Genomic DNA, 15521 nt, shown 5'->3' on the forward strand with positions numbered 1-15521 from the left:
TGACGAGAGATGAGCGATCTCTTTGTTCCGAGCGGAACGATAAATTGCGAATAACGTTCGATGCATGGCACGCGCGACATTTCAAAGGCTCTGGCTTTACCGTAAAGTGCAATGGCTGCGGGGGTGGCTTTGGCCATCTATTAAATCCTGCGCGCTCACTGATTCGGGCATTAAAACTTTAGGTCATCGAGCAACGTACGCCTATGGCAGTCCAGCTTGAAAGGGCTCGCTGTGCGAGGCATGAAAAGGGATAACTGTTGTATAATCATCAGTCGGACGGGGGAGGGGACAACTCGGCTCCATCCCTGGTCCATTTCATTTAATTGAATTCTAGTCACGTTCCCATCATTCTCCGTCATCAGCTTTCGGTAAACTAAGCTTTTTGCGATCCATTTAACAAATCGCCGCGACAGCAATTTGTATCGAAAATATTTTGCAACGTCGTTCACGCTATCGGCGTGATCATAAATATTTCTCACTCGCGCACCGTCTCGGATGAATTTAATCTTCTATTTCTCGAAATAGAGATATGTTTGATTTTAGAATTCGCATATGTAAGAATTTCATACATTCTGGGATCGCGATAAATATACCGGAAAATAATCCGAGAACTTATAACGCGTTGTATCGAAACGCGTGTCGAAATTGTACTTTATCCGTTTCGGCTTGTCGTTACAATGACGTTCAAGATTGGCCCGTGGCATGAAATAGAGAGCGGGCGTAACAGGACCTATTAAATGTCATTTAAATACCACGCTGCCACCTGAGCACTGCTCATGGTCATTTACCGTATGCCTGCCCGATAGTACGAAATGCAGACTACCGTGAAATTACCAGTGTACTAGCGAAGACTTGGCATTATATTTCAATTTTTCTACGTGAACGGTACGATGCATATGAGCCAGCGTGCATATAATTGTGCATCACGATGCCGACGCGTGTGTTAAGATAAATGCAGTCATACTGATATTTTCATCGGCTACCTTACACCTTACCTTACTTCCTTACTTCTGTGTTTAATGCAATCGCGATAAAACGACGCGTGTCGATGAAGCATTTAGCGCGGCTAACATTAATAAGATTTTTTTCGCTGCTTCGTATAAAATCCGAGTCGCGTTTGCGCATCGCGCATGCGATATCGCAGTCGCTAAATTCATTTCACCGTAAAAGCGTAATAAAAGAGTGCGATCTCATAAAGGGGTTTCCAGCTCATTCGTACGCGATAACGCTCGGGTGTAATTAAGCCATTGCATCCCGCTGCCTGATTAAAAGGATTAAAATACACCCCTCCATTTTGCGTTGCGTTATATTAATAGTAATCTACGAATGTCCCATCCGACATTACACGATTTGACAGGAGTTATCTCGCACGGCTTTAATGGAATTTGTTGATTAATATCCCTAGAATTAATACGGAAATATCGCGCTCGCTAAATTGCTTCGCTATTGCACGATCGAGTTTTTGTTATTGCATTCGACGACTATCAGCGTTGCAAATTCGATCGCGCTATGCGTTTCACAAGTGCATTTGTCATTACCCGCTCGTTTGTAGGACAGTTTTTAAAACTGGTTTCGATTTATTTTCAGATAGGACGGCTGTGTTATTCTATTGCTTCAATTTTTCATAAGCTTTTTTATGGAAATACAAAAAAAAAGGAATCATATTACGAATGAATGCGGTAGATATTATATAGCAAAATATTAATTATTTCGTAGAGTTATTAATTTATGGAATAATTAATGAACTTTCATATATATTGTACTATTCATATAGATTGTAAATTACCGTTTCACAGAGAATAACCAAAGATGGTTATTGCACGTATAATAACGATATTATTTACATTTATAGAATTGCTAATAAACTGCCACATATCTATTAATCTGCGGTAGCCATTATAATTTCTATAATATCACTATATGTAATTAACTTCAGAAACAAATATAGGACAAATTATATAAGAGTGAAATCCGATTGAATATATGAATGAAGGAAAAAGTCATTTTTGTATTGTGCCACGTTTCAGTTATTTCATTTATATTCTAAGCATACATCATATTGTTATATTTGATCCTCTTTCAGGTATATATTCTCCGTCCTTACGCTTATGGTATTTTTTATTTACCATTGTCTGCTACTTTCTTTCAATCTCCTTCTTCGATTTATTATTCGTCTCTTAAAAAATATGTGTGAAAAAGAAATAAACTACCTCACGTTCGGTCTTATAGTCGAAGAAAGAAACGGCTATGCTTTTCTATCTCACATATTATTTCATTGCGTAATGAAAAGCCTGAAAAAAGAGACATATTTTTCCAAAGTCACTGATAGTGGTCACACACACACATTGTAAAAAAATGTTTAAACATATAAATATTGCGAGTTTTGTTATTAAAAAATCGCACGAGGAGGCGGGGTGTTCTTTTTAACGCAACATATCGGGAAGTGGGAGATAAAGTACTTTGCTATTCGGGGAGGACTCGATCGTTCGGACGGCAAAATAACAGGCCCTGGCTAGCATGAGATTTTATGGGTATAGACGGGCACTCGATACGGTCCGTATTCCGCTCTACATATATGCATTCAAAAAGTGCCGCCCATAGTGGAAGTTACAACGCGTTGCCGAATGTGGGGGCATATTTTCAAACAAACCTTTTTTATAGACCGGCTGTACTGGTGAGTAATAAAACACTTCGGTACTTCCACATCAGGGTGGTTTGGGCCGTTTGATCCTGCGCATGTATTGTATGGGTTTGCCCTCGAATCGTTCAGTCAAATTCGCGTAACATCCTTAGAGAGGATCGCTGAAAAAATGCGACGTAGTATTAATGAAAAAAAATATTTACTCTATAAAAAATATATATTCTTCAAAGTAAAACATTCGACTATCTAATCAAATGACATTGGCCGTTTTGATCGATATATATAAGTTTTCGTGTAATTAATATACATATTTGTTCCATGTTTGATTACATGGAGAACGCAAGCTGAATACACAAGCGTTAACACATATTTACTATGCTATGCATCCATGTTGCAGAGGATGCAAAAGGAAATTGAAGACGAGATTGTCGATTCGTAAGGTAGATTAAAGAAATAAAACGAGTTTCTTCAGCAACGTGTACCGCGTTAAAAGCTCCGTATTGTATTTCTTATTTAAGCGGTCGAAGCGAGAAGCACGATGAGTGTGAAAACTCCGGACGGACGTGGAGGAGCGTCTTAAAAAAATCTTCGGAGAAAAGTACAGGAAAGGTAGAGTTTTCACGTGGTTTCCCGGGCACTTTCTTCTTTCCTGTCTGTTAGTCTACCGTCTTTACTCTTCCACCACGGAGAATGGTTTGCTTTTTCCACGTCACGGAATCGCCGCCGCGGAAAACGGTGTGCAGACCTTGCAGTTGTTGAATCTTCTGTGTTTGTACATTATCGCAGGAAGAAAGGGGAATATGGCTGCGTAAGATAGAACATGATACCTTACTTTAAATTATAATAAAATTATAATTAGAAATCTTGAATTTTATATATAAAATAATTTATTCTTCAAAAATGAAATTTGATAAAATAAAAATAAATCAATGGATATCATGTTGCTAAATGCGTATACCATAGTTAATAGTATATAGTATAGTTATATGAGCTTTTATTTTTATACGACTGTAAAATTTTTGTCTCGGAGTACAACTCATTTGTCTTCATTAATGTGTAGAGCAAATTTATTATATGTAGTATATATGACTAAAGTAAATTCAACTGAACAACTGAACTCAACTGAACGGATATACCCAATCTTCTTGCTTTAACGCGACACAACGCGTTCATCCAGGCATTTCCAAAACAACATACGATTTTTTGCATTCCAATGCTGTCTCTCTCTCTCTCTCTCTCTCTCTATCTCTTTCATATTCTCGTTTGCGAAAATGCAAATATCCATCACGCAAAGCGTCAGGCAATTACTCGGATTTAATAGTTCGTGAAAGTGTCGTTACGCCTGTTGTCATTCTATTCATCGACTGTGCTCGGACGGGTTCGTTGTATATTTCCATTGTTCATAGCAAAACGTCGACAATCGTGTGTTCAAATAAATAATGGGAATTGCTCACATTTGATGTAATTTGCACTTAAATTTCTTTAAATTCTGCAGTTTATATATTATAAATAATAGCGACGCGTTCTATATTTTTTAACTATTTTACACAATCTTTTTATGAGGCGTATTTGAGCTATTAGCTTTTACCAACTTAACGGTTGCAAAAATAGTTTCTTTGCAGACGACAGTTATCTTTCGGATAGAAAAACATTTATTACATTGCTCTTTCACTCAACAATGAATAACGAGATGATGTACTTCCAACGATACTTTTGTCCTTAAGTCACAATCAGGTTTATTCGACAAGAATATCGTCCTTCTTCTCGTACTCACTGACCAGTTGAGTTTCTTGGTCGTCGACTAAAAATCCGGAACTGTTTGTCTTCGGGGGCGTAGTGACCTCAAGATTTACGGAACCGACAAAAAAGTTAGCGTTCCAGACGGACAGAATAGTAACTCCGAGAGCCAGTTGTATCGATTCGCGCCGTCGAGCAAAATTCCGGCTGTCCGTCAACTGTTATCGAACGTTAGTAATCGCGGCAAGAATCGAGCGAGTTTTAAGTTGCCGTTGGCAAGAGACACGCGAATACATTCTGGATTAAATCGAGGACGAGGTCAAGGGTGAGTTTCAGCGGGGCTTGTCTTTAAAATCCGTCTGTAAATTTAGGTGGTACCACCTTCTGTGTGTAATCCGCTCCTACCTGGGATCGCGCGCAATCTCGATTGCCGATCTAAATTATCTCGCTAATTTTGCCCGGTATCGATTGTACACAAATCGGGATTTCTCTTATCCTCCAGGGTATCTTAATTGCGCATCGAACTCGGACGCGGCTGTTTCCTCGGAAATGGAGCACGAAATCAGACCTTTTTAACCTTTCGTTATTTAAGAACATGACAGATAATTAATTAAGGGATAACGATGGCCATTGAAAGGTTCCCCGGTGGCATTATAATGACATCCTATGATATAATGATATTTGTCTCCCCCCGTTGTTCGGAAGAGATTCGTTCGCGTCCCTCGCTTATGACTATTACGAAAATATCGGAAGTATTCGAAATTGGCTTCCATTATTTTCTAGCACTTTCTCTCGCGAATACGACCAATCTGGAAATTGTTATCCATATTATTATTACATTTATCGCGATATTCGCACGTATTTCCGTTATGAGTCAAAATCAATTTACCTTTTCCATTTGAAAAACGTCAAGTTCTCCATTTATATGCGATAAAACCGAGCCGAGACCACAGTCCATTTATGTAAAATGAGAAAATAAAGTGCGAGTCTCGCGTAAAAAAATTACAAAAACAGAATTACGTCTGCATTATTATCGTGAATCGATACAATGTCGATTCGACGAGCTGGTTTATTCTATTCGGCTTCGACATATTTGAGAGCTATATTTCATTCGACAATACAAAACACAGCGAATTTCTAATATGGGACACTCTGAGAAGAAAAATCTATATACTAAAAATGAGTTATTTTAACTTTCGATCATTTTAAATAAGAAACTGCTTATATATACCAATACGTTTGTACATGTTGATTATACAAATTATTGATACTTTATTGAATATTTTGTAAATAAATCAAATTTTTTCCTTGGAAAGAGACATCTCGATAAACTTGTTATGGATACATTTTTCATATCATGTTATTTTAAAATGGATTTTCTTTATCGTTGCTGATAGACAATCAAAACTTTCTAAACGATTCGACCCTTGCAAGTAACCCTTGACGGTGCACTCTCGTGTTGTCTCCTTCAACGATTTTGGAAATTAATCGCGTTCCTCGGACCTCAAACCACGTAAATCGGCTTACGTACGTCCGGAATTTCTGCGGCCGCGCGTATCTCACGCTCCTGCGTGATCAACACCAACTATGCTCTCAACACGGCGTTAAGTGTTGGTGTAAATGTGTGTTAGTGCGTGTGTGTTTGCACGGACGTACAATGTACGGTGTATGTACGGGCGGACGCCGCTGTACTTCGGAAGCTTTTAGTCGTTTCATACCGATTCGCAGCTTAATTACATGGAGGAGAGCCGTTCAGATGAAACTCAACCAAGGCGAAACTGTGTGCGCGAAACTGCCCGAATATCCTATTCGACGTTAATGATGCTACTGACCCGCAAGCCCGCCCCTCTGCCGGTCCACTATCGTATTGCCGAGCTCCAATCCCCCAGTCACAAATTACAGGACGAAACTAGGTACGTGCTCGGCCTTTCTCAAGATCCATAAGGAGTCTTGGAATTACGAGGAGAAGAAGAAGCTCCGGGAATTACAGGACGCGCTCGCGTAATCACGACGAATGAACATTAACGAATTGGGAAATGCGCGTGGACGAGTACTTCTCGTAAGCCGGTGGGAGTTTTCCAAGGGTGATCCTGGGGCGCGCGCGTGCGCGCCCGCCTTCAATTAGAAGTCGCGGGTCTCTTCCGTAACTCGATCAATTTCAAGTTGCTTGACACCTATTATTTACGACAAAGACCGGCAAACTCGATGAAGCTCATGCTTGTAGCAACTACACTCGAAATATATAGCGTTTCAGCTTATAGCAACCATATATCGAGTATATAGCGTATCGGCATTGAAGCCCGATATATCGAGGATGAAGAGCGAGTCGGTAAACTGGCCTTCAATTTTTGGCGCTACCACCAAACACGATCGCCCCCGATCGATCGGCGCTCATTCTCCCACCGTAAATTGAATTCCACGGATTACGTATATTGTTCGATGGAAATCCGTACGTGATACGCGATAAATCCTGCGGCCAGACCGAAAACATAGTAAATATTCGGGCATATCGATTCTCTGTATCGATTGTATCGACTGTATCGATGATAGGTGGGAAGAGCACGCGCGCTGGGTCATTTTGCGTCTCGAGGCCGTCTCGAGACCACGAAAGCGTGATATATCGAGCTGGCGATCGGTCGGCCGGTGTAATGGTCCGTTCGTGTGCAGGTGTTCTCGATGATGTCACGTAGGCCGGACAGCAAAGCGACCCCGACCACCGTCGCAGTGGCGACAGCGTGGGCGCCGCGCGGCGGTCGGACCGCCGGCTATGTCGGTTTGCATGCAAAACAAGAGCCTTTATCCTGACCGCAATTAATGAAAGACTCTGCACTTAGCGGACGTTAAATGCCGACATTGCGCGCGCGCGCGCGCACGCTCGTTTTGATAGTCGGATAGCGCGCAACGACGGTCTCATTAAAAGCGGTTTTAATCAAAACACCATATAGCGACGCGGATAAGAGGCTTTGCTTCTGCCATTTGTTACGCAAAACTACAATGTCCTGGTCGCACTCTGTATTTCTATTGTAATTTTAATGCGATCGTTCACATTCGCGCCGTACACGCGAAAATAAGATCCGTGTATCTTTTATGTCGTTAATTAACTACCCTGTTTCGTGTATCGTTATACAACTTCGTTTCGTGCATTGCGCTATGCGGGCTATAAATATGTTTATTAAATTAATAGCTTCCGTAAACTTTAGCGGAATTACATTGTAGGATAATATCGCTACCCGATATTTAGATACCGACAGGCATGCTCGAATCAGCTAACAATGTAACAGAAAATTCGATATTTCAGAAATTCCAGTATCCGAATATTTTGGATCAAAACTCCCGCATTTCGAATCTAGTCCAAGTATCCGATTTGCACGATTCGAGCTGATATTTACTTACAAGGGCTGTTTGAATGCTCGATCGAGACGCTAAGAATTTTCGGATCGACACGCTGCATCGTATTGTTACTGCAGGTCCACTCCGTCCACTAGGCGAAAGCTTCCACCTTCCACCGCCACACCCGCCTTACCATGGAGTAGCCGGGGCTAAATTGAGTAGCGCGACGCGCGCCTTGCGAGTACCGCATAATGCGGCCTGACCCGGCCAGGACCTCGCGTGTAAAAGCCATAACTAACCTACAAATATCCCTGGGAAAGTTCTGTCCTGACCTCACGAGCCTAGCCGACGTAAACCGCATTGCCATTAAATGCTAGAAGCCCTCAGGCTGGACGCTCGGGTGGTTAGTGCTGGGGGGTGAGGTCAGAGGATCCCGTCCTCTCCCTCCCTCCCCCCGCCCCACCCCACCCCACCCCACCCTACCCTGTTGCCACATGCAGCTCCTAAATATTTGATAATTCCCCAATGGTCAATTATTAACCGCCCTTTTACCGTAATTGCCGCGAACGGATTTATGCACCGACGAGAGAGCGCGAACGGCAACGTTTGGCTTCGAATCTCGCTGCCAGGGGTCTATTACTCGCAGTCGATTCGAGGGTCGGCAAAACGACGTGATGGAGGATGATCGTATCCATGCAGCTCGAATGATGGATTGGCTTTTTGTTCGATTTGGGTGTTATCTTTTGTCGAGGGGTTCTTGCGTATATTGGAAGAAATATGATTATTCTCGGATTCATATTGAGTATTAATTATTAATTATTCAATGCTTCAAGTACCGTAGTTATTTCTCTTTAAATAACTTTTATATAGATTTCTATATTTATTCGTATGAACTTATATATTCTGACTTTATATACCATCTCCTCAAAACTTTTATAGACGACGTTACGAACTGTAAATATTTCTCTCTGTTTCAGGTAAGTGATCTCAATACGGAAATAATGTAAGCGGTATTTATTTTTGGGAAGAAACATTGATCCAACGTGAGAATAAAAATGAAGATTACGTAAGTAAATACTAAATATATACATGTAAGTGAGTTGTCACTCTTATGAAATTTATCTTAGAACGTAGGTGTCTAGGACATACCGATATTAGGAGAAAACGCTTTTCCACATATGTGACAGAATTAATTAAGGAAAACGGTAGGGTGAGATTGCAGCTAATTATGAAAGGCAAACAGACATAGGTGCGCGATTTTACATTGGTGCGGCGCGGCGGGCGGAATTCGTCAGACAAATAACAGTTAGCAGATCTAAGGCAGTTGTTACATATTATCCGCGCAAAACTGCGAGACGATCTTATACCCGCGAGCTAATTAGGCAGACGAATCACGTACGGCACGTGGCGCATATCTCGTCGCTGTCAACGATATTCCGCGAAATGTGGCAGATTAACTCGCGGAGTCCTTGCAGAAACGGTGGCATCGTAGCGGTACGTCAGTGCGAAACGGCGGGAAGGTAAGAGAAGTGAGAGAGATGTGGCCTAGTTCGCCTATCAGATCTATGAGGGTGGATGCTGCAGATACACGGCGTGATATAGCAGACATCGGGCCACACTTGGCACTCAATGTTGTAATAAGCGGGCGTGCGCGAGAGAGGCGTCGTTATTAGTATTCAGTTTGTTTCGCGGCAGCAGATGCAGTTAACCTCAGGTCACGGAATCACGTTACGACCGACGCGACGAGGCGGCTCGTCGGCACTGATATCCCGCGATATTTCCGTTGAGTCTCGCACTAACATCCGCGACATAAAATTGTCCCGACTTGTTTCTCGAATTATTTCGGGCAAAAGCGAGCGCGAACCTGACCTGACTGACTTCGCGACGTGACTTCTAAAATTCTAAATTCTGTTCCAACACGTCGCAGTTGCAAATGACGCACGATCGTGTCATTTGCCTTTCGTTGACAAGACTCCGAAAAATAAAGTGTTTCTTTTTTTATTCTTTTTTTGATGTGGATACACAGGATCGTTGGATCAGGGTTATCAATCCTTATACTTCCACCACAGCGGTTCTGATTAGTATGCGGCCAGCAGTGTTGCGTCAGGTGCCATCCGGAGGTCTGTTGCCACGGTTATTGGTCCACAATGCGCATAAACGTATGTCTGCTGTGCTAAAACCAATAACTAATTACGGGTTCCCGCATTCATTAACCACACGTGTGAAAACAGCGTTTCCCGTGGCCTGCGACCGGTTGTAACGACTGTCCAGGCGCGGCTATCGAATTCGCTTTCATTACACAAGAACACGTGTGTTAATTAGCATATACGCAGAGTCGATCCTTCCCTTGGTACGTTCGCTGATTCTTAGGAAATATTCGACGCGTCGTCTTACGCATCATACATTTTGCGTAATAATAAAAGTCCTCTTTTTCTCGTCGTTTCCACAATTTTTATTTGCGGAAGTTCAAGTCTAGCGTGCATCCCCTGCTGTTCTTTTTATGCAAGATTACATTTGTAGCCGAAGAGAGTTGCATTATGTATTCACGAGCTATAAGAGTTCGACGGTTGCTGTTCGCGTTTAAGCTTTCATTTGCCTTTTAGTCGCGCATTTAGCCACGACGTGCAAAATTAATTAAAGAAAGTTTTTTTAGCATCATGCTACGCGTCTTAAAAGGACGCGAGAAATTTAGTCGACGCAGCGGTTTAAATCGACCGAATTTGCTTGCGCGCGTCGATCAGTCGTTAACGAACGCGCCGCACACGCGGCACACGAGCAATGTTGATTTAACCCAATGAGAGAGAGAGAGGGAGATTATGAACCGACTGCCCTGCAAAAAGTACGAACATGAAACGGGAAGAAAATACCCTTCTCCCCGTTGAATATTCATAGATTCCTGAAAGGGATTCTAGAAGAACCCCACGGCAGGAACGATCGATCGCCGCGGTACGACACGACGCATTCGCGATGCGAGCGCGAACGCGTGACGTTCCCGCGGACGTATATATTTCTTGAAGCGTGGCTCCGGAAGATGTTATCCCGCGGATAGATGCGAGCTATGAATAAATTTCTTTTAGTGCTTTCACTCAGAATTCGGTATACCAGGCCCATATTTGTATATGTCGGCTGTAGTCGCTCCCGAATTTTCACGACTGGCAGACTTTATGGATGTCGTGGCGCATTTTTAGGACATGAATTTTCGGCGGAAACTATTATGACCCAGCGGTAGAGAGTGAGGAAAGGAGGACGAGGGTGAGAAAAGCGAGGGAAACCGGTCGAGTACGTTTCTGTTTTATATTAGCGCGGTTGCTGCATTTTCTGACGACACCAGATACGGTTACAGGAATTTTAGTTATTCTCTGTCGCGCGTGTGAAATAATTTCGCGCGTTACGTGATGAAATTTGTTTCGCCAAGTGTTTCACATGTATGTAAGCGCATAAAACAGATAGATAGTGCTGGCTAGTTGTTTTCTTTTTCACCATAGCGTAAGATGAAGTAATTTGGTGATACAATATTATCTACGATACGATCTCTTTTAACAGAATAACAAGAGCTCCAAATGTTATTCAACGTTAAGGTATTCCGCTGCTTGTCCGACGTAACACATTTTTACGCAAATGCGCTCGGTCTGTCGGAAATTCCGGTTAAAAAGACCCGCTGTTTGCGAACGCATAAAACGATTTCTTAATTCTATTAAAACTGCAGGCCGGAAGGAATTTTCGGAACTTTTAAATCCACTAACATTGTAGACCCTCCTTCAAAATGGAACATGCAAACATCGCATTTCTCTAACCCATAATTGCATGAATTTTTAAATTGCATCGATGAAATTATTCAGTCACTGACGCTATCTTTCGCAGGATTTATAGAAAAATGTCGTAAAAATTCTGAATTCGTTCAGCTGATGCATTATACATTAAATGTCTCATATCTCGTGTTACGATTCAGTAAATATTTCATGTTACCATTCAGTATTCCACAGCGTATGAAATATAGCAGCGTCCGATGCAAATTCAACTTAATAGCGGCGCAAATCGCTATAATAGTCGCGGAGATGCGAATAATCTAATGAATAGAGATACCCGAGAGAACAGAATGCGGGTAGAAACTACGAGACACCTTGTAATATACATTGCACGATATCAGTGTATGTCTCTCTTGCTGATTGAAACTAGTATACTTTCCACTACGATGTCTTTTTTCTTATATCGATAATCTCGACTGCTCCATCACGTTTATCGGATAGAAATATTCCTTCGTTTCTCGTAGCGGTGCTTCATTCATCGCGGCCAGGCAGCAACCTTAGACTCTTCGAGAGAATCTATAATATCGCCGCCAACGAAAGTCTTCTCGATTCAGCCCATCCTTCCTCGGCTTCCTCCAACCTCCCCACATCACCCTCTACGTATTTCGTTCACGCTCCGTAAAACTTGAATGTCCACGTGCAGAATCACGATTGGAAGCAGAAAGCATCCGATCGTCCGTTCGCCCGAAAGCAATGTTTCCCGAAGATGGACTTTGCTCGTAGTTTTTCGCCGTGCGAAGAACAAAGCAACGTGACAAATTTCGAAAGTTACTCGCGAATTCTTTAGCGCTGAGATTAGAGAGCCGCGGTGGTCAATTACTCGCGGATTAAATGGATCATTGACGGTCGATGATGTTCAACAGACCTCTGCGAAACTTGCTCAATTACACGCCATGTTCCTTGGCGAAATTATAATTTTATAACAATCTCATTTTCTCTTCAATTTTGCGAGCAGTAGAATGAAGTAAAGTTTATCGTACCGTAGCATATATTATTTTAGTCTAATCTATTATTATTATATATATCTTTTAGAATTTATATAAAACTCAAAAGTAAAGATAGAAATAAAATAAATTGCTTATAAGAAAGAATAAGTAAAGACTGAAATGAAAAAATAAGGTTTCAATCTTTTAACGTCAACGTCAATACATTATTCGCGCGATAGGGAAACCTCCTCATAACTGTGAAAGAACACGAGTATCATATCGCGAAAGCACAGAGGTGAAGTGAAGGATCGGCTTACGTTACGGCACGTTTTGACCTAACCTCGGTCCTTCGGCTGGAGATCACGTGATTTGATCGTTAGATCGGCGGTAGGACGGTCAGAACCAAATTAGAAAGCGGAGTAATTGCGGGCCGTTTGCACGCTACCGACCAGTAACTGACCGAAATAACGTGGCTGGTATCCACGGCTAGGGTAGCGCATAGCCCCGCGTACCCCGTGAATCAGTGCTCGCCTCCCCGATTTGCGTTACGTATTAAGTGCTCGTTCTGTCTAGCGCGGCTGGGGAGAAAAATTTCGAGTGGTCGCCCGCGGAAATTGCACGCGGCGTGCCGTGACGTCCGACAAATGTACATGCCGGAGTCCTACGCGGGAAACACTGATGCGAATAAAAAAGCGCTGTTTTTTTGTCACTATTTTCTAGAGACGTCTGCCATTTTTCAAGTAGAAATCTGCGTGCGCGGGCGGCCATTCGCACGTAGAAATTGTTTCGTGAAAACCGTCGCGTCGCAATCGCGTTTTCTGGTACCGCTCGCTACCGGTAACACCAGATTCGATGTTGTATGTACCTTTTGGACTCTAACTGAATTACTTCCGTAATTCAAATAGTGGAAAACGGGGGAAACAAAACTCAATGGTACGATAAATTGTCCTCGTCCTCGTCGGTGACCTATATTTCGCTCGCTATATCCATCCTGAGAATACTCTCCGCTCTCTGATAAGTTGACGAATAAAAGAAAATCATGGCACATGCGCGATCGCGCGTCTTGATAATAAAATACGCCGGTAGGAATAAGCGACTTAACTGTTTTTTTTTTCCAAATTGTTTCCTCCGCTTTTCTATGCAGTTCCGCACGTCATCGGGATGATTAATTACAATAATTTTTACGAACTGCAACGCTGATGCGTGACGGATAAACAGAGTTGTCTAAGAAATTTGACCGAGACGTGAATTTATTCCGTGTGTGCAAGGTCGCTCGCAAAAGCCTCGATGTAGTTGAGTTCGCTTATGTACATAGGATGCACGCTGGCATATCGAATGTATCCAAGAGCTAAGTTGAGCCAGTCCTAAATGCACCGACGATATCATATAAACGTCTCATACGTCTGTCAGGATGAGACGTTGGCTCAATATGCGCGTCGAGCTCGCGTACGCGCGTGAGCGGAACGGCTTTGCCGATATACATATTTCCCCGTATTTTTCTCTATTTTTCCCGAACGCCAAGATTCGAGCGACCGAACGTACACGGAAGACAGAGCTGGGCGTCGTAAAATCCGAGCGAGCCGTCCAATTCCGTTAAAAGTGAGTCCAATGGAAAATTGTCGACGCTACTGACTTGCCGTCACGAAAAAGCTGCACACGGTGACGAAAAGCAAGGAAACTGCTCTGGCCTGCTGTGCACATTCTCTATCTTTCTCTTTCCTCCTTTCTTTCTTTCTTTCTTTCTTTCTTTCTTTCTCTTGCGATTCTTCTCTGCTCGGATTAGAAGATTAAATTTGAGTCCGGTCGATCGCGCGCAGGTCGATGGCCCACTCGATCTAGTACAATCGAGTCCCGCTCGTCCGATTACACGCTGCGACGACGACGTACAATTTCGCATCGAAAGATTAGCTTCCTCCCGGATATCCGGTAAATATTAGAGAGCTACATTTGGCTCTTGATACGTCGTTAATTCGGACGGCTGAATTGATCGACGATCGTCAACTGCTATCCGATAGAAGTAAACGGATTATTTTGGCTGGAAACAAAAGCTTCGCAACGACGCGTAAGAATCATCGGAAAACTAAACTAAAGCCGGATATTTCCAGAGAAGTGGAGTGTTCGAAATTCTTACAATTACAATTGCGATTACGATTATAATTGCAATGGTTATACATCATTGAGAACAGCCTTTGGAAATTGTATTAACCGTATACATGATTGCGTTGACGTCGTTTTATTTAGTATAATTGCTACGTAACTGCCAAGACACGCTATATTTCTCTCTTCATAGTTATTTCGTACGTTCAAAAGAAAGAAAAAAATATCCCTCGCACGATATTGCGTTTTACGATACGTCAATTATATGTGAACCGTAAATAAAATCTGAAGCACGAGGAAAACCTTAAGATGCTTTAGTGAAAATAACGTAACGTCACGCCTGTCCGAATTGACCGATGAAATGCAAATTATATTAAGGCATGAATCAAGATTTGCAGGCATAGCAGCGACTTTAACGATATCGAGTATCACGTCACGGTTGAATCTAATCTAGGTATGTTACGCGATGTTACATGAAAATATACTAACGTTACACGAAATTTATTATTCGAAATTACTTTGACATAGGCATTTGATTTCTAATTCTACAGATTCACAGTTGTATGTACATATACTTATAGTTTCCGCAGAAGGAATAAAAACAAATGATAGGAAGTGAAAGAAAAACGGATTTATTCGTATAATTTAGATCTTGGTAGCTCGTATAGGACACGTCGGACACGCCGGACACGCCAGTAGTGAGTTCAAATGGATGTGCACCTCCGGAGATGGCGATGCACCCGCTCGTCGGAGATGGAGCGCATCGCGTTGTGTCACGCATACGCCCGTTAAATTTTCCGTCCCTTTCCACAGTCTCCAGTGGCCGCGCACGGTAGTCGAGCACGTCGACTTGTACGAGGTGGTGGCATTTAAATTCGCGAGTGGTCGTGATTGCGCTCGAGCGCGTACCAGCCCTCTCGATCGCGGGAGCTTGATTTCACTGATTCAATTGTTCCTCTCTTCTCGTTTCTCCCCCTTCCCTCT

At 42.4% G+C, this 15521-nt stretch overlaps 1 protein-coding gene and 1 long non-coding RNA gene across 4 annotated transcripts in view; one reads left to right on the forward strand and one right to left on the reverse strand.

The window, feature by feature from the left end:
• The window catches only part of LOC112465108 (zwei Ig domain protein zig-8-like), a 247429-nt gene that overhangs the window by 91737 nt on the left and 140171 nt on the right, over positions 1-15521 (forward strand). The gene's annotated exons all lie outside the window — the stretch shown is intronic.
• The window catches only part of LOC112465109, a 148064-nt gene continuing 134687 nt past the window's right edge, over positions 2145-15521 (reverse strand). Inside the window, exons 4-5 of the long non-coding RNA XR_003041981.1 lie at positions 2651-2802; positions 2145-2291 (exon numbers count right to left, since the gene is read on the reverse strand). This is a non-coding gene — a long non-coding RNA (uncharacterized LOC112465109). The remainder of the gene's footprint in view (positions 2292-2650; positions 2803-15521) is intronic.

This window comes from Temnothorax curvispinosus, unplaced genomic scaffold, assembly GCF_003070985.1.
Source record: "Temnothorax curvispinosus isolate PA1 unplaced genomic scaffold, ASM307098v1 QBEX01014901.1, whole genome shotgun sequence".
Lineage (NCBI taxonomy): Eukaryota > Metazoa > Arthropoda > Insecta > Hymenoptera > Formicidae > Temnothorax > Temnothorax curvispinosus.